Genomic DNA, 19180 nt, shown 5'->3' with positions numbered 1-19180 from the left:
TGGGAGAACAAGTGACTTTTTAGAAGGGAAGTGCAGAGAAAGGACACTTAATGGAAAAACAAATGACTCTTTGGAACGATAAATGGGCCCTTCGGAAAATAGATGGGAGAGATGATGGTTTTGCAACAATATCAGTCCAGGTGTGGTGCCAGCTTCTCTTTCTGAAAGAGAAGATTGGAGTTGTTCCCAGAGATGGGATTTATGACAATTGAATTTTTTTAAAACTCTTTCGGGAGTCTCTGCTTTTAGGCAGATAAGGGATTTCAGGAACTCAAAATGCCTTTATCGTAAAATAATTTTTATCCCACAGTGGCTTATTCTGGATCCTTTCATGGTGCTTTTTTCTTATTGTGTCAATTAGTGCACAATTTCAGTTCCTCTCATGATAATGATGTTCACTTTGATCTGGTGTCTGCCACTCCTTAATCAATCAAAGTTTCACAGTGTTTTCTATTTATAATGAATAAGTATTTTGTGAGGGGATACTTTGAATTTATGCAAATATCTTGTTCCTCCCTAAACTTTCAGTTGTTGCATTTACTAGTTTATATTATTATGGTCTCATGGTTTAATGGGTTATAATCTGTGACTGTCATTATTTATTTTGATGCTCAGTTGTTCCATATTTGGCCAGTGGGAGCTCATTCAAGCTGACTTGTATGTCTTTTTGACATATCGCCATCATTGTTTGAGCATTTCCTTGCTTTTGGGGGCACATGTTATTCTGAGATCATCTTACACTTTCCCTACCCTAGTTCTGAAATTAGCCATTTCTCCCAGAAGCTCTTGTTCCTTTTCGTGGAGAATGGTATTTAGAAACCAGAATCTGGGTGATAGGTGTGTTCATTGTGATCAGGGTGTTGCTGTGGCTCACAGATGCTCTCAGTAGATAGTCATCGCTGCTGTCCCCACCCACCCGAGGGGGACTCCCTGCTCATTGTTCATGCTCTGGTTCCCTGTGCTGGGCTACCATGCAATAGTGCTACTCCTCTGTGTTATTCTGGTCTCGACACCCACATCAGGCCCCCTTGCCCACTCCTGCAGGGAGTCCTGTCTCACCTTGCTCAGGTGTGACAATCTGGGTGGGCCACAGCCCCAGTGGGAATGCTTCTTGCTCTGCTTGGCCTCTGAAAATCTGTGGGGCTCCCCTGTGGGGCTATCTTCTTTACTCTGCTCAGAATGTGACACCCAGGTTTGGTGAACGTCTTCCTCATTCTAGCCGGTCTCTGATCCATGGCTTCCCTACTCCCGTGTGGATTTCTGCCTTACTCATCCCCACCAAATGGCTTTAGGAATGAATTGTTCATGAAGGGGAACAGGGCTTAAGGCCATTTGTAAACGTTGATGTGGAACTAACCTAATAATTTGCTGAACTCAGAAGATCTGTGGTCATATTTTTTAACCAGGGTTCTGGAACATACCATTAAAGAGAAGTGATTTCTTAAGTATCCTCAGGTCCATTTATTTCTTTAAGATTTATTTTTTAATGTGAAGGTACATATTTTAATATAACGGAGCTTTGATGTTTAATTTATTCTGCATTCAATGAGAAATGAACACACATTTATAGCATATCTTCTCCAAAATAGACATGTGCATTAATTACTTAGGAGTAAATTGTCTTCAGGGGATTTTGTGTCCAAAGTAATCCATGATGAAAACGTCAGAATCAAGTACCAGTTCCTCATTGACATTTCATCAGATCTGTGCTCTTTGGATTCAGACAAAAGGTCTAAGGTACTGCCCACTCTGCACATGGGATGTATACTGGTGACCCCAAATTTATATTTCCAGCCCAGATCTTGGCCTTGTAGCTGCCTTCAGATCTCTCTACTTTAGACTGTCCTTTTGTCTCAATTGTGCTAAAATTTTGTCATTGACATGCCTGTGAGATACCAAAATGGAGATATCAGGTAGGCATTCTTTGGGTTTTGTGCTCCTTTGCTACTTCACAGGCATCTCAAACTCAGCATGTCCACACTTGAACTCTTGATTACTAGCACCACCCTCCCCAGTGCAGATCTTCTTCCCAGTCTTCCCTATCTCAACAAATGGCACAACCATGCCCCCAGCGAGAGATTTGGAAATGTTCTTGATTCTTCTTTATTCCTATGTGGAATAGGTCAATGCATTCTGTGGTCTGTGGTCTGTTCTGTTCTTTTCAGTACCTCCTGTCTCAACTCTAGTTGGGATGGGAATGGGATAAAGCTGGGAATGGAATGTCTAATTTCATTTAACCTTGACCTTGAAGTGAGGACAGTTCCCTCCCAAAATCTTTGACCCTGCCTACACACAAACACATCCTGCCTGGCACCATCAAATGCCCCAGGCCTCCCCTTGTCAACATAGTTCCCAAAGGCACATTACAAGGGGCCTTGTGGCCCAACTTATGACAGAGTCACAAGATTTCTGCAGACTCCTCAGTTTAAAGCATAGGATATTGCTCTGAAACACTGGCTCTGAATGGCTCCCAGGGAGGCCCTACTTTGGAAAAAAGAGCAAAAAGATAGATAGAAATGGATACACGGAGGGCCAAAGTTCTTCATTACAAATGAAAATGGGATAGAGCTGAGAATGAAGAGCCTAGCACAATCTCCTGGCAAGCTGGCTGTCTTGGGAGTGAGAAACACCTGTGGGCTGGAGAAAAGGAAACACCCCTTGGCTCTATATGGGAGCCCAATGGGCAAGAAGCTGAATTATTCCTTCAAAAAGAAAGGGAAGGAAAAAAAAAACAACACAGTATCTCTCACCTCATCTACTTCTCATCCTCATTCATTATCCTCATAGCTGCCAAAGTGATGTCTGCATATCAGATCATGTCCCTAGCCTGCTTAAACACATTTAACAAACCCCATGATTCTTATGTACAGCTGCATGACCAGTCCCTGTTCCTCTCTCCACTCTTATCTTGTGCTGTTCACCCCCCTACTCTCTAAGCCCTGAACACCTGGTCTTTTTTCTTACTTGGAACATATCAAACTTTTTGCTACCTTAGAGCTTTTGAACATCCTCTGCCTAGAAGATCATTAACTTCCCTATTCCAAGTAGAACCTTTGAATCTTTACACCACAGCCAAATGCTTACTGATAAGTGTGATTTGGGGACTAGTTTCTGTTCTCCTTCAGTATTATTTATTTTGTACTTGAAGGAGAATCTCAGTGTCAGTTAGTATGAAATAATAATTAAACTTAATTTACTATTAAGAAAACAACAAGAAAAAGTCTGCTTCCAACTGCTTCCAAAATAAAAATCTTAATAAAAATCAATGTAATTATGACATTGAAAATATAAAAAAGAAAATAAACTACAATGTCTATAAAATATTCAGCATATGAAACACTTTGAAATTCTGGGAAAAAAAAGGGAATTCAAAGTATATTGTTACCAAATTATGTCTAGTGCAGTTTTCACACAACTCGCTTCAGTAAAAATGATGAATTTTTATTAATGGTGTTTGTAAATACTGTAATAATTTCTTTTTTTTTTAAAGATTTTATTTATTTATTTGAGAGAGAGAATGAGAGACAGAGAGCATGAGAGGGAGGAGGGTCAGAGGGAGAAGCAGACTCCCTGCCGAGCAGGGAGCCCGATGCGGGACTCGATCCCGGGACTCCAGGATCATGACCTGAGCCGAAGGCAGTCGCTTAACCAACTGAGCCACCCAGGCGCCCTATAATAATTTCTTATATGTACATGGCACAGCCCAAAGTACAAGAATGTGTGCATGCATTGTCTCTCTTGAATTTCCAGCCTCATGAGATCAGAGAAGTGACTTGCGTAGCATCACCCAGCCAAGTCCAGTGCCCTGGACTCCCACCTTCATTCAGGAAATATTGTGCATCAAGCACTATGCTAGGAACTGATGAACAAAATGTGCTTATGATCTAGTAGAGAAGAAACATAATAAACAAGTAAACCAGCAAATACATTTATGTACTTGGAGGGATATTTTTTCATTGCTCATATACACTGAATATCTGGAGCCAGGAACATACTGAACTTCCAAACCAACCTTTAGATATGAAATACAGAGGAAAGGAAGAGTCAGAGACTCTTTTTTTTCATATTAACTCGTAGGAGATAAATGATTTGAGGCAGTATAAAATTATATTGCTTTGTAGATAATGTATCCATGAGAACTGAAAGCTCATCCCCACCACCCCTTCCAGAATAGTATTCAGTGGAATGCAAGGATTTGCAGATCTAGCCTCTGAGGAAGCAGGAAGAAAAGGAAGAAAACCAGGGAGTTAGAGGCCAGAGAGGACAGAGGGAACAGAGGTTTGGCCCAAAGGGAAGCATTTTCTTCTACTAAGTGATAAGGTGCCAAGTGACAGAGATGAGCAAAAGGGTAAGGAAACCTCTTTCACCCCCAAATCCCCACACACCCTGTAGAGACTAACAGATAAAAATGGAACGTGGAGAGGTGAACGATTTAGTGCATTCTCCTCAGTTCTGTGTGCTTGGTTTGCCAACAGCAAGCTTCATTATAAATGAATTACATCCTTCCTTGGTGAAGAAATCGGCTCTTTATAATTTCAAGAGAACTACATGTCAGAAAAAAGAGAACCAAAGACTCTGTAAGATGATAGATTTATTTAAGTTTTGAAAGGAATTGGACTCCCCTGACCCCCACTTTCATAGTTTACTAAATTGATGGTAGGGACGCCTGGGTGGCTCAGTCAGTTAAGCATCTGCCTTCGGCTTAGGTCATGATCCCAGGGTCCTGGAATCGAGTCCCACATCGGGCTCCCTGCTCAGTGGGGAGTCTGCTTCTCCCTCTGCCGGTCCTCCCTGCTTGTGCTCTCTCTCTCCCTCTGACAAATAAATAAATAAAATCTTAAAAAAAAAAAAAAATAGATGGTAAATCTGCCCAGCCCTCCTCTGCTCTAGAGATCCCTTTCCTCTACTTTAGTGCCTTCGGAGCTTCCTACGAGATCATTCTTGGAGGGTGTTTGAGGTTGTACCTTTACCTAAAAGAAAACTGTAATCTGATATGCAAATGAATTATTGTGCTATGTATGTGTAAGGAATTATTACAGTATTTATAAGCATCATTAGTGAAGATTCATCGTCTTCACTGAAACAAGTCATTTGGAAATTAAACTAGAGATAATTGGGTAACAATAATACTTTGAAATCCCATCTCTTCCAAGGTTTCAAAGTGTTTCGCATACTGAATATTTTATAGACATTCCTGGTTTTTTTCCTTTTTACAGTTTAAATGTCCTAATTACATTAATTTTTATTAAGACTTTTATTTTGGGAGCAGGCTTTTTAGTTGTTGGTTTTTTTTTTTGTTGTTTTTTTAATGGTAAATTAGGTTTGACAGTTATTCCATACTAATCACTGCTGGGATTCTTCTCCAGGTTAGAAAGTAAATAATACTGTAGGAGAAAGGAAATTAGTTCCAAAATTACATTCATTATTTAGTATTTGACTCTAGTGTGAAGATTCAGAGGATCTGTTTCACTAAGAAAAACAATATTATGATTCATGGTCATTAAGCCTCATGCCTGTTTTATCAGTGGATTAAATTTTCAACTTTTGCTTATAGGATTGCTGTGTGTGTGTGTGTACATATAGTCAGTGAACAGTAAGTCTGTAGGAATATGAGAACCAGTAACATTCAAAACTAAACTTTCCCTCAAACAGCTTCTTTTCATTCGTTCCTTGTTTCCCTAAAAGGTGTCATCTTGACAACTTCCTCTCCCTTACCTCCTACATCTGCTCTAACACCAAGATCTCTTTATCCTGCCTTCTCAGTTCTGTCCACTCTGTTCACCCCAGAGCCACCTCCCTGGTTCAAACTCCTGTCGTCTTTTGCCTGGATTGCTGTAGGACTTCTTAATTGGTCTTCCTAGATCCATTTTTGCCTCCTTTCCCTCTGGTACCAGGACTCTTATAATCATACAGATCTGATCCTGTTCTTTCTCTGCTTGAAGTCCCACTCATTGTGTCTCCCAAGATAAAGTTTAAGGCCCTTAATATGATCTGTGAAATCTCATGTGATCTTGCCCCTACTACCTTTTCCCTCACTCCCTTGCCTGAGTCACATTGCTTTTTGCTCATTTCTTTGAGACATGGTACTCTACCATTTCAGGTTTGACACATGCTGTTCTTCCTTCCCTCCTCTACTTGAGCTTAAAGTCACTTCCTCAAATTCTTAAGACTAAGGTGGGTTACCGTGATATTCACTTCCATGCCATCCTACACTTGCCCTTTTAACCACATGTAACACTCACAATTATTTGTTCAAGGTCTGTCTTCCCCACTCAACAGTTAGATCCAAGGAGGGGAGGATCAGGTCTGAGTTGCTCATCATTTTATCCCCAGCTCCCAGCAGAGTGCTTGGCACATAATGAATGCTCAGTAAATATTTGTTGGATGAATGAAAATGAATAAATGAAATGAGTGAGTGAATGAATGATAGACCGATGTAAATGTCACTCAAATACTTACTTTGGTGTTGAATTATTATGATATTTCAAATTAGAATAAAAAACACAAATAATGAAAATTTGAGCACAAATGGGTAGTACTTTTAAAAAGTTTGTTTGAAAGCATTATCAACAGTCTTGTATACTCAGGTTTAAATTGATTTGGCAATGTGTGGGAACAGAGAGAAAGGATCTTTCAGGTGAAGAAATTTAAGTATATTGGTAAGCCCTGAACAAGTGGAAAGTTTTCTTTATGAGAATGTATATAGAATGTAACATCTAGAAAATATTTGTCTCCTCGTACTCATGCTACAACATATCTAAATAACTCTCTAACATGTAAAGGCTGATCTAACATAAGAACTTCACATTCACTGGAAATTTGCAGACTTCTTAAGAACACAGCAAAACCAGGAAGTAGGCACACATCCAATAGTCAAAAGACAAGTAAAATAGATGTCATAAAGCCCAACGCATATGTATACCCAAAGTCTTCACTCCAACTTTGCTTGCTTTTACTTTGCACATAGCATCAGTAAACTTATTTACTTGGCTCTCTCATTTCTAAGGACAAAGCCCCACCCAAGAACTGGATAGGGACGAGCAGTTGTAGGAACCGTACTCCCAGTGGCAGTGTCATCCAGCAGCATGGTCACCTCGCCATCCTCCAGACTTCTGGGGAACTGTACTTGCGTGACAGCACTGACCATATTCACCTAGTGACACAGTTATGCTTGTAAAATGTTATTTCCCATTCTTGATCATAAACATCTTAGGGAAAGACCTGGGCTTTTCACAAAGCTTTCAGAGTATCACACAAGAGCATGCCATAGCTGATAATCATATTCAAAACAAAGCAAAACAACTCTGAGACATCAAGAGAAAATTAAATTATGTTTAATATTGTTTGAGGAATCTGGAATGAAGTATTATATTTTTTTGAAGTGTTATATTTTAGAAATATTTTTATCCCTAATAATGAAAGTTAAAAAAAGGTGAATACAAAGTTACTACGTCTGTTTTTTAGGGCTACTCATAAACTGGGGAGTGTCCCAAGCATGAAGTTTCAGTATTTCCCAGTTCTGGTTTTATTGATGTATAGTTTGCAAATCCTTTAAACTCAACCTAGCTCGTAGCAACCTATTAAGAATGCGAGGGTAAGTATTATAATTTTAAAAATAAAAACTTGAAGTGGTAACTTAAATTATTATCTTAAGATTACAGTTTATTGGGGCACCTGGGTGGCTCCGTTGGTAAGCGTCTGTCTTCAGCTCAGGTCATGATCTCAGGGTCCTGGGATCGAGCCCTACATCTGGCTCCCTGCTCAGCAGGGGGTCTGCTTTTCTCTCTCCTTCTACCCCTTCCCCCCCGACCCGGCTTGTGCTCTCTCCCTCTCTCTCTCTCAAATAAATAAATAAAATCTTTAAAAAAATAAAAAGATTACAGTTTATTAAGGACTAGAACTTTTAGTCTTTTCAGGATACATTTAGCCATAAAAGCAGTGTAGCAATGTGACAAAATCAAAGGCTTTAGTGTCAGAAAGATCTAGGTTTGGATCCTTCCTTTGGTCACATACTGACTGAGTCACAGTGGGCAATATGCTTAATCTCTGTAGATGAGGGCAATCTCTGAGCAATTATTAGTGATGTGATATTATCATATATATCAGTTTGGTGAAAAATGAACTGGAACTACAAGAGGGAATCGTTGAGAAATCAGCTAATGAATTTCCTTGCTCCTGAAGCTAGAGAGTCAGGTATTAAACAAAAAAACATTTACCTGGTGACAATACCCCTCTCCATTTAAGTCATTTTTTTAGTCTCTCTGGCTCTCAGTTTCTTTATAAAACATTGGAATAATAGCAGAACCTAGCTGTATCAGTCAGGTAAGTTAAGTGCAGTAACAAAACCCCCCACATCTCAGTGATTTAAAATAACAAAGATGTATTTCTTATTCACGTCCACTGTGGGTTGACCAGCAGCTCTTCCACATCATCCTTACACGAGAACCTGAGATGATTGACTTTTTACCATCTGGAGGGTTGTCAACCATCATGGCTAGGGGAAGAGATCATAGCAAATTACACACTGGCTTTTAAAGGGTTTTGCCGGGAAGGGACACACGTCTCTTTCCTCATGTGTCAGTGACCAAGGCAAGCCACTTCTTTTGCCTAGATTCACGGGGTTGAGAAAACGCAATCCAATAATGGGTCTGTGGGCCTAGAAGGAGAATTGGAATGTTGGTGAATAACCCTAATGACCACCCCATGGCCCTATTAGGATTGTCAGGGGATTAAGTTAGTGAACGTAAAACTAGGCACAATGCTTGGTACCTTACAAGAACCAAATAAATGTTAGGGCTTGTTATGACTTAACATTGGTTACAAACTCCATTCATAATGATGACTTGAGGTTTATTTCCGCTTGTTGCCCATAGTGTCCCTTAATAAAAGGAAACTTCAGAAATAAGGCCTGTGTCGAGACAAAATATAGGGCTGCATAACTGCATAAGCTCGCACGATGGAAATGCCTCAGTGTCCTACATGGACACAGTGCAATGACTCAGATGACTTATATTCACAGTGCTTAGTTATTCTTTTCTGTCCAGATGGGAAATTTGTGGCTTATATAAACTGCTAAAGAACAAAGAGGATCGGAATGACACATTTAATTTTATGGAGCCAAGTACATTATTTTCCAGCGCACGGCCCCGTGTCTACACCTTTCCTTGCACTCTGTTAAGCGGCAACCACGCGGCCACCCTGGTTCCAGGTTGAGCGTAAGCAGGTCAGGTTGTAGTCAGAGCGGTGTAGACAAAAATAAGTCCTCTCGGTTTTCAGAGTCCTCTTTCTTCTCCTTTAGTCTTGGGTCCTCAACGCCCCAGCAGCATCTGGAACTTAGCCGTCCCCAAGTGAATGAAGAACAGAATGAATATGCAACAGTTGTCCCCATGGGAAGGAATTTCAGACGCAGGGAGAGCACGAGGGGGCATTTTCTCAGTGCCTGGGATCCTGAAATCCTGTGCTGATTGCCTTTCCCTTTCCACTCATTTCTTCCCTCCTTTGTAGCCAGGCTGTGGTCACTGGGGAAGCAAGGAGGAGTACCTTGACCCCTGCAGCACTGCTGGACACAGCTGCCTTGAGCCCTATTTCTCTAGTAAATAGCATTCCCTTCCCCATCTCCTTCTCACCCCTGAGAAAGAATCCTGTTTTTAAGAAGAAACAGTCAGTCCCCTCCCCAATGTTTGATCCGAGTAGAGGCTGGGTCTCTTGAGGAAATTCTTCCATCTCCGTGGCTCAGACTTCAACAGGCATGGCAATCACCTGGAGAGCTTGTTCAGACAGACTGTTGGGCCCATCCCCAGGATTTCTGATTCGGGAGGTGGCAGTGGGCCCATGAACTTGCATTTCCCACCAGTTCGCAAGTCATACCAATGTGGCGGTAGTTTGAACAGCACTGCTCTGAGCTCCGTCCCTGCTCCTTCCTCCTGGTGCCTCCAGAGTTCCCGGAGCTCGTTTCTTTTCAGGTACTGGGTTTGCTTAATTTTTTCATGTTGCTTTTGAACTGTTGGGATGATCCTAATTATTCCTCTTCTGATATTATAAGACTCGTGTTCTCTTTTATGTGTCTGCCCAAATGTTGTTTTGATTGTTACGGATGATGAATTCCTAAGCATTGGAACCGTCTGGTCCCAGAAGACCTTCTGGAGGGAGGGAAAGCCGAGGGGGTTGCCTGCCCAGCACTTCTGAAGGCTGTATTTGGTCAGAATAGTAAAGGGACGGCTTCCTTGTAGCAAAGACATTTGGACTTTTAATCAGCTATTTCAGAAATTTATGAGTGTTTTTCTTATACTCCTGGTATCTAGCTAGATAGCCAGTTGGTCTTTTTGAAATCATTAGAGGAAGTAAAGAAATTCCTTCAGCTATAGGGGTGGAATATAAAATTAATGCATCTGCAATTTTGCACAAGGACTTTTCTCCTTTAGTTGACTGAGTCAAGTGGTACATTCATAGCTGTAGCTCTTAAATTGCTCTTGATGTAACAACAAAGTAATTTGACTTTTGAGAATAAAGACACACATGAGCCTGAAGAAATGAAAGTCTAGATTTTAAGTGATCTTCTATTTGGGATGTGTATGATTAGATGAACGAACTAGGAATTGTATTGAGTTAGACGGCAGACTGAGCTCTTTTCCAGATGGCTTATCTGGGTATTTTCTCCATGTGTATGTTTTTCCACTGTGCCTCTAGTTACACAGAAGAATTTGTGTGGCTCTGACCAGCGGTGGATTGTAGACAGCGGTGTGCACCTTGGTGCCTGCTCTCCAGCTGTGTACGTGTGTATGTATTCGAAATCTCTTTCTCGGGGCGCCTGGCTGGCTCAGTCGTTAAGCGTCTGCCTTCGGCTCAGCTCATGATCCCAGGGTCCTGGGATCGAGCCCCGCATCGGGCTCCCTGCTCGGCGGGAAGCCTGCTTCTCCCTCTCCCACTCCCCCTGCTTGTGTTCCCTCTCTCGCTGTCTCTGTCTCTGTTAAAAAATAAATAAAATCTTAAAAATCTTAAAAAAAAAAAAAAAAAGAAAGAAATTTATTTCTCAAATAAATGAGATTGCTTATCACATTGAGTTTTTGATATTCAGTTAATATATTTACAGACCATTTCTTCCTGTCATTAAATGTTTTTCTACATTTTTGAAATGACTACTGGTATGCGTTTGTTTGAGTGTACCATGATTGGTTGGTCAAATATTGGTTGTGTTAATATGATCGAGAGGGGGCACAAAAGTACATGTTGCCAAATTCTCCTCTAAAGAGAGAGAAACCACTTTTACATAAACACTGCTAACTAATAAAAAAAAAAAAAACCTTTTGCTGATATTTCCTTAGTTTGTCCATATGACACTTTAGGGGAAAAATAAAATCTTTAAACCTATTGGGTTTAACATATTCTCACATCAGTTCAGGGTGCAAGAGTCATTTTTAAGTATCTTTCCCTTAGTTCTGGTCAAATCTATAGCAGCATACCAATGAGTATTTGATCTTTATTTTATGTATGCGTTGAGTGATGTAGTTTTGGGCGGTTTTTGTGCGTGTGTGTTTTGTGGGGTTTTTTGAGGAATTTGTTTATTTCTCACCTACAGCTTTGATAATTTTTATAGAAGTGGGTTCTTACAAAGGTTGGAAATGGAACTCATTCTGTCATCACCAACAGTTGCAAGTTGTTGAGGACATGGCGCTCTGCTGTGCAAGTCAGGGATGCATATGATTTCTTTCTTTAAATAACATTTTTTCTTTAAATGACATACTTTGTTGTTTCTTTGAATAACATATTTTTCCTCACTGCATTCTAAATTCATAAGCATAAATTCTTCCTTCTTCCCCTCATCTCCTTGTTTTCTCTCAACATTTGCAGTCATGCCTGGTTCTTCCCCTTATCCTAGTTCTGTTAATGTGCAGTATGATGGAAGGAGAAATCACATGTTCTTAGAGCTAAACAGATCTGGATTTGAAAACATGCTCTTCTATTTCCTGGCTGTGTGACATGAAACAAATTACTTACCCTCTCTGAGCCTCAGTGAAATGGTACAGTTTTTCCTCCCTCACAGAATTTTTCTGAAGATTAAATACAATAGTGTATATTAAGTTCCTAACAGAATATCACGGCTCAATAAACACTTGTTCCTTTCCCATTTCTAATTTTTCATTCTTCCTTCGCAATTTTCATACTTTTCTCCCAAAGTCTCCAGATGAATAATTTGAACTTCTTGGCTGTTCTCTTGGAAAAGATTCAGAGTAAAACTTTTTTCTTTCTTTCTGGAATTCATCATTTTTAAAAAGTCCCTGTTTAACTAATATTTACTTTGATCTCAGTAAGGTTGCAGAGCTCAGGTTAGTTAACTTTATTCCTTTTAAATCCGAACGAATCCTAAAATGACCTTTTAAGCAGTACACAGTCCTCAACTATTTTATGAGAGCAGGTGGGGATGGGTTGGGGAGCTATGATGACGATGACTGGTGTCTCCATCAAGTAGGACTCGGAGATTTTACCACTGAATTCTGTCTTCTGCTTGGGGATTGCTGATAGGAAGTTGTGCAAGTCCATTCGTGCTATACTCATGGCTCTCGTGCCTCTGTTTTCTCTCTTGGGAATTTCTCCCTGCCTCTCTGCTTCTCTTCCTCCCTTCTTTGAAGACACCTTCTTTACGAAACCTCTGCTGCTTATTCCCTCCCCTAACCCCCACCCTCCAAGGTCACTGGCTCCTTTTGGCCTTCTCTGCATGCCATAAATACTTCCGTCCCTGTGCCTAGAGTGCGTCTTAGTACTTGCTTGGCGGTCTGCTTCTAGGCTGTCAGCCCGATAAAGGCACAGAGGGGGTCAGATTCACTGCGGAGCTCTGGGGCAGCGTTCGTGTTCCACAAATCCCTGTTGAGTTCAGCAGAAGTAAATGTTCGACATCACAAGCATGGGTCCTCAGATAAAGCAGCATTCAAGGTTGAAATTATTCTAAGTGGTGATCTGAATTAAAAGCAGCCCAAGCAGTGCTAACTAGAGATGAGTGAGATTCTCTGCTTTCCAATGCGAACGAGAAATTTGAATAAATTATCAGCATCGTTCTGGAAGAATTAGGAATGTAATTTGATTTATTTAATTACTTGACTTCATTATCTTATATGGATTTAGGAAGAAAGAAGTCCTCTTCATCATGTCAAAAGTAATAAAAAAGAACCCAGATGCCCTATAAATAAATGGTTTAAAGCAAAGCATACTGAAGCCTGAACAAGGTCAGCAATTATTTCAATCCTCTCCATAATTTTCCTTTGGAAGATCAGCTACAGGAGCGGTATGGTCAGAACTTGCTCTGACAGACCTGGGAAACAGTTACTTCTACGTAAGTTACGATGTATCTTCTTGGACTCTTAGCTCATCTGCTATAAGGGGGTTGTCAGGCACCTTATGTTATGGGCATGAAGCTACAGCCTACATTTCAGAGTTGTGAGGATGTAATGAGCCAATATATGAATAAGCCAACAAATGTTTGATTAATCTCCAAAAGGCTACAGATAAAATCTGTGGTTCAGCATGTAACTATAGCAAATCTAAAAAATACTTTGATTATTAAAGCAAGTTATGTTTGTCCATGGGTTGCATATCACTGAGGATCAAAAATGTAAACTAATGCTAAGTATTTGTTTAAAAAGCATACAGGTCAAAAACTCATCATTATAACCCTATTAGTCTGATTTTGATGAAAATCATGAAGATTGAAGGCATTTTTAAAACTCAGATTGAAGCCATGTGAATTTATAGGATGGCTCAACCTTGGCATAAACTCATCTTAGATAAGCCCCCCGGGATGTCGACGCTTGAAGAAAAGTTCCACGTAAATATACTTTCTCTGTGTTCAGATTAAGCAGGGACAGGGCAGGCACAGGGTAACCCTTGAGTACAAGGGACCATCTCCTTACCACCACCCCACCCGACTCCGGCCACAAGCTCCTGCCAAAACAGATCCTCACCCTCTAGGACGACTCTTGGGTCTCTGTAGACAACAGAGCCGTGCTGCATGCAAAAGATGAAACAGGGTCAACGGATGGGGCAGAACAGGGATGTAATTTCAGGGCATGAAAATTAAATAAAATTCAGCCTTGCTTCTTCATCTCTTTGAGGAGATGAATGCAAATCAGGTTAAGTGGAAGAACCCTTTCCGGAGCCCCGGAGCCGGTTTCCCTCATAATGAAGGCTGAAGATCTCTGTCTAGCCTCTGTGGCTGCATGCTTGATGAGAATAATAATTCTGAAGTTGCAGGCTAATCTCCAACAGAAGCCCATTTTCATAAGTGAATCAAAGTTGTAAGGTTAGATTAACTGAAGATCGTCAGTGAGGACTAAGCTTTGGGGAAAGAAAAAAAGCCCCTTGCCCCTCTGCGGGCCAGAAGGGAGCCGTGTGAATAAGTCAGGATGACCCGGACACAGGTGAGCCAGTCAGCCCTGAGAAAGGATTTGCTTTACAATGCACAGCATTATCCATGAGCATATCCCAGATTACAGATTTCTTGAAGACAGATGCCAGTTCATAATTCATCCTTTATGTTAACTTGCCCCCGGTAAATGCAGGTGTTGATCTTTGTTTCCTGTCCTTCACCGTTACGATGTATCGTAAGTAAATCTTTCATTCCTAAATTTCTGATTTAGTCTGGTTAGTGATTTTAGCCATTTTCTATTTTCTCTACTTTTGCGTTTTTTGCCTCAAAGGCAAAATTTTAAATCAGGAAGCCCACCAAATTATCCAAACGTATACCAGGTTGCTCTGCCTTTTACTCTTATTTCGTAAGCTTAAGCATCCTTTTTTTGTTGTTGTTCTGTACTTAATTAGAGTTCCAAAATGGAAATGAAATAAAAGCAGTGTGTGCTCCTTGCAAAAAGGTGAATAATTTGGTTATACCTAAAGCGAGCGTCCCGCTCTTGACGCGTAAGCCCTGTTAGCAGTGGCCCTCCACGTCCCTTCAGTGCATATCCAAACACATGTTCTGTATGGTTGACATAAACAGAATCTTCTTTATTTCTGTTCTAAAATCTCAAAAATATGATGTAAATAGGGGCCCCTGGGTGGCTCGGTCGGTTGAGAGTCAGACTCTCGGTTCTGGCTCAGGGCGTGATCTCAGGGTCGTGAGATCGAGCCCTGCGTCGGGCTCCACACTCAGCAGGGAGTCCACGAGATTCTCTCTCTCTCTCTCTCCCTCGGCCCCTCCCCCACCTCTAAAATAAATAATCTTTAAAAAATATGATGTAAATATTTTTCCTCATTGGTACATACTCATTGTTTTAAAAAGCTGTATAATATTCTGTTGTATAGATGCAGCATAATTGACTTAGCCAATCTTCTCCTGATGAACACGTACGTGATTTCCAAGCTGTTACCATTCCCGGAGCACTGAACGCACGCTTTGTGGGCACTTCCGGAACTCTTTCTAAAGGATGTAGTCATGGAAGTGAAATGGTGGAGGGGGGAGGCGGGGACAAATGGAGTGGGCACTTAACCTTTTGAAAGTCATTCCCAAACTAACCTCAGAAAAGTACCCGTGTGTCTTCTCATTGACAGCTTTTTAGGGTTTATTTTCTTTACATCCCACCAGTAATGGACATAATCAATCCCTCTTTTTCTTTTTTGTCAATTAGTGAGTGAAGGTCTGTCTTTACTGTTGACATTGCTTTAGCCGGCATTTCTTTCCTTCCTGTTGAGTTGCTCTTCTCCTTTGCTACCTGGACATTTGTACTTTTCTTTCTGTGACTGGACTATGAATGTCTTTTGTCCATTTTTCTTTTGGATTGCCATCTCTCACAGGAAATTTCCAGTGAAGCAACCATTATAAGCTATAACAGATATTTGAAGCTAAAAATATCTCAGACGTGACCCCCACATACTCTGCCCTTGTAGAAAGGGCACGTATGGTGTTTTTAGGAACATGGTTCCATCCTTTGCTGCTGTTAGGTTAAACCTCCCTTGAAATCATTCTCTGCCATGCACTCTTTCCAGTTTTTTTTTTTTTTTTCCTATTCCTGACATCGTATGCAGTTTATCATTCTGCTTGATTTTCCCCTCTTAGCTAATATAATCAGTCAGGATTTCTAGATGATCTGGTAATCCCAGCATCCCCAGCTGGACAATTCCTGACCTTATATAATTTTTTTTTTTAAGAAGATAAGGAAAGAAGTAAGGATTTTTAAGAAAATTATAGAACTGATTTATGGTTTCAGATAGTTAACATTGCATTAATAATCCGTAATTCCCCCCACACACCGAACATGGTTCTCCTTCTCTTCCTCCATTGTACCCACCTTTCCTTCTTCCTTCTTTTCTATCCTTTGCCCTTCCCCTCCTCTTTCCTTCTACTTCCTCCATATCCCTATCCAGCAGCAGCTCTGACATAATTTTGTCCCCTGGAATCTAGGTAAAAACTCTGCATAACACAGTCATTGACTGGTACTTCTTCAGTGGTGAAACAATAGGCGCTCCCATTAAATCCAGGAGCCAGGCAAGAATGGCCACACCTCCCTATTGTTTACTTGTTTACCTTTGCTCTAGGTCCTAGGTGGTACAGTTAGAAAATACCAATTATAGGGGCACCTGGGTGGCTCAGTCAGTTAAGCATCTGCCTTGGGCTCAGGTCATGATCTCCAGGTCCTGGGATCGAGTCCCGCATCAGGCTTCTTGCTCAGCCGGGAGTCTGCTTCTCTCTCTCTCTCCCCTGCCCCTCCCCACTGCTCGTTATCTCTCTCTCTCTCTCAAATAAATAAAATCTTTAAAAAAAAATACGAATTGTAGGTTTAAAATTGGGAAAGAAGAGGCAAAAATATATCTGGATGATGTAATTGTCCTTCTAGGACACTTAAGAGAATGAACTAAAAACTTTTTTTTTTTTTAAACAGTCAACAAGTTCAGTAAGACATCTTAGTAAATTAAATGCACAAAAATCAGTAGCCTTCCTACATCTAAATGACAACCACTTGAAGACAGAAATGATAGTGACAGAAAAACGTACTGCTATATAGTAGAAACCCAGTGACAAAATACCCAAGAAACAAAAAGCAACAAGAAATGGGAAAGATCTATGTTTAAAAAAAAAAAAAACAACTCTGACATAAAAGAAAACTTTTAGATAAAATGCTGCTGTGGTATAACAGTGTCCGTTCTCCCTGTATTTATGTAGAGATCTAGCGGGATCTCAGTAAAAATGCCAGATTTGTAAAAGTCAAATTCTGAAGTTCACTGGCAGCATAAAATGTGTAAGAATAGACAAGAAACTTTTGACACAGGAGAATGAGAATAATCTTATCAGGTATCCAAATATGTATTATAAGTAGTAATCAAATCAGTTTGGTTCAGGCAAATTAATAGATTAATGGAATAGAAGGGTCAACCTTAATATCGACCAAAATGCATATGAGATTTGGTACATAGTACAACTATAAGAAATTAATATGCAATGGAAGTTGCATTTTGAAGCAAGGGAGGAGAGATTTATTTCCTGTAAACAAGTTAGATCCCTACCTGTATTCTTACACACACACAGAAATCCAGATACATGAGAAAATTAAAATGTAACAGAATTAGAACATAAAATTACTGGAAGAAAACATGGGAGAATTTTTTTTAAAGATTTATTTATTTATCTGAGAGAGAGAGCACTCATGCACACACACGCACACAAGTGTACAGGGGGGAGGGGCAGAGGGAGTGAGACTCCTAAGCAGACTCTGCATTGAGCATGAAGCCCACTGCAGTGCCCAGTCCCACGACTCCAAGACCACGACCTGAGCTAAAATCAGGAGTTGGATGACACAACCAACTGTGCCACCCAGGCGCCCCAACATGGGAGAATTTTTAACATAATCTTCTATTGAAGAAGATCTTTCTAATGGTTCTCTGAAGCCATCAATCAACATACTGATAAGGCTGACCACTTATAATTAAAATTTTCTGTTTGATAAAGGATACAATAAAAAAAGAACCAAAAATATAAATTAAATGTGTTTGCCAGACTTATCACTACCAGAGAGCTGGTTTCTTCAATATGTAAAGAGTTCGCATAAATCAATTCTAAGAAACAAAATGAGAAAACATTCTTCCCACTTCTTAAAGAGCTACAAGAAATCCGACACTCTGCTGACCTCTAGGATGGGGAAATGAGGGAAACCAGGGGTGTAGGTACTTACTCTTTGTATTGCTGGATACCTTGAGCACAAGTAGCTTCCACATAAAGGGGAGGGAAGGGGAGAGGAGGGGAGGGGAGGGGAAAGAAAGGGAGAAGGACAAACTGACTAACAAATACTGTTTTTAAAGTGGAACTCTAAAAATCTGTTTTCTTCGATTCACCTTGCTGCTGCTAACCTGTACAAGTAGGAGAAAAGATGAAGAAAACGAAAATAGAAATAGTCACGTGCACCCCCGCTGTCTCCTTTACTGGAGTTTCTCTAAAGAATATGTTCCTTAATGCTAAAAGACTTTTGTATTACCGAGCTGAAGAGATTCATTCTTTTTGTGACCGGCAAGGAGTTTGGTCTTGCCCTCTCTCATGAGGCCGCCTCTCATACCTTTTTCTCCCTTGCCTGAAGGGCGATCCTACTCAGGTTGCACTTAGGGGGAAAAAGAAATTCTATAGTGGAAATGATGAGGTTCGAATTATTTCGTAATGTGTTCCTAGGGTTTTACAAATGTTTCATGGCCACCTTGAGCTACCATGGTTTGGAAAATTTTATAAGAAACTTAATGTACGGTATGTTACTATGGATTAAAAGATGACACAGCTGATGGCTAATTTCGATGGTGTTTTCCTCTGATGAGAAATGGTTCCTCATTTGCAGTAGAGAAGAAAGGAAGATGTTTGGCATCCTTAACAGTATTAGCCCAGCTGCATTACATACAGAGCTGGTGGACTTAGAGAAGACATTTTACAGAAAGTAGAGCAAGTAGAATTGAAACTTACTACCAAGCTTCAGCCCTTTCCCCCCTTTGTCCTATAGAAATGTCAACAGTGTGTTTGGGACTTTCTAGACATTTAAAGTCCCTAGAAAGGTTATTAATATGTTGGAGTCTCCCTTACCAGCGTTGTCTCCAAACCACTGTCACCATACCTCTAAGCGAAGTTACCGTAGACGTTCTGCAGAAGAGAAATCCGTATACAAAGTCCATCCTGGGGTTTTAAGTGTTTCAGCTCTTTATCCAGGAATATCTCCGCTAATTTTCT

The 19180-nt window shown here is 40.5% G+C and overlaps 1 protein-coding gene across 3 annotated transcripts in view; it reads left to right on the top strand.

Moving 5' to 3' along the window:
• TMEM200A (transmembrane protein 200A) overlaps positions 1 to 19180 on the top strand; it is a 70165-nt gene that overhangs the window by 39813 nt on the left and 11172 nt on the right. Inside the window, exon 1 of one of the 3 annotated variants that reach the window (XM_032407880.1) lies at positions 9266 to 9962. The exons of 1 other annotated variant lie outside the window; for it this stretch is intronic. The gene's annotated coding sequence lies outside the window, so the exon portion shown is untranslated. Of the gene's footprint in view, positions 1 to 9265; positions 9963 to 12467; positions 13325 to 19180 lie in introns of those variants that run through there. One more of the 3 variants, XM_032407882.1, reaches the window with a different exon arrangement.

Source organism: Phoca vitulina, unplaced genomic scaffold (genome assembly GCF_004348235.1).
Source record: "Phoca vitulina isolate PV1807 unplaced genomic scaffold, GSC_HSeal_1.0 scaffold9, whole genome shotgun sequence".
NCBI lineage: Eukaryota > Metazoa > Chordata > Mammalia > Carnivora > Phocidae > Phoca > Phoca vitulina.
Note: the sequence above shows the minus strand (reverse complement) of the source record. Positions and strands in the feature narration are given on the sequence as shown.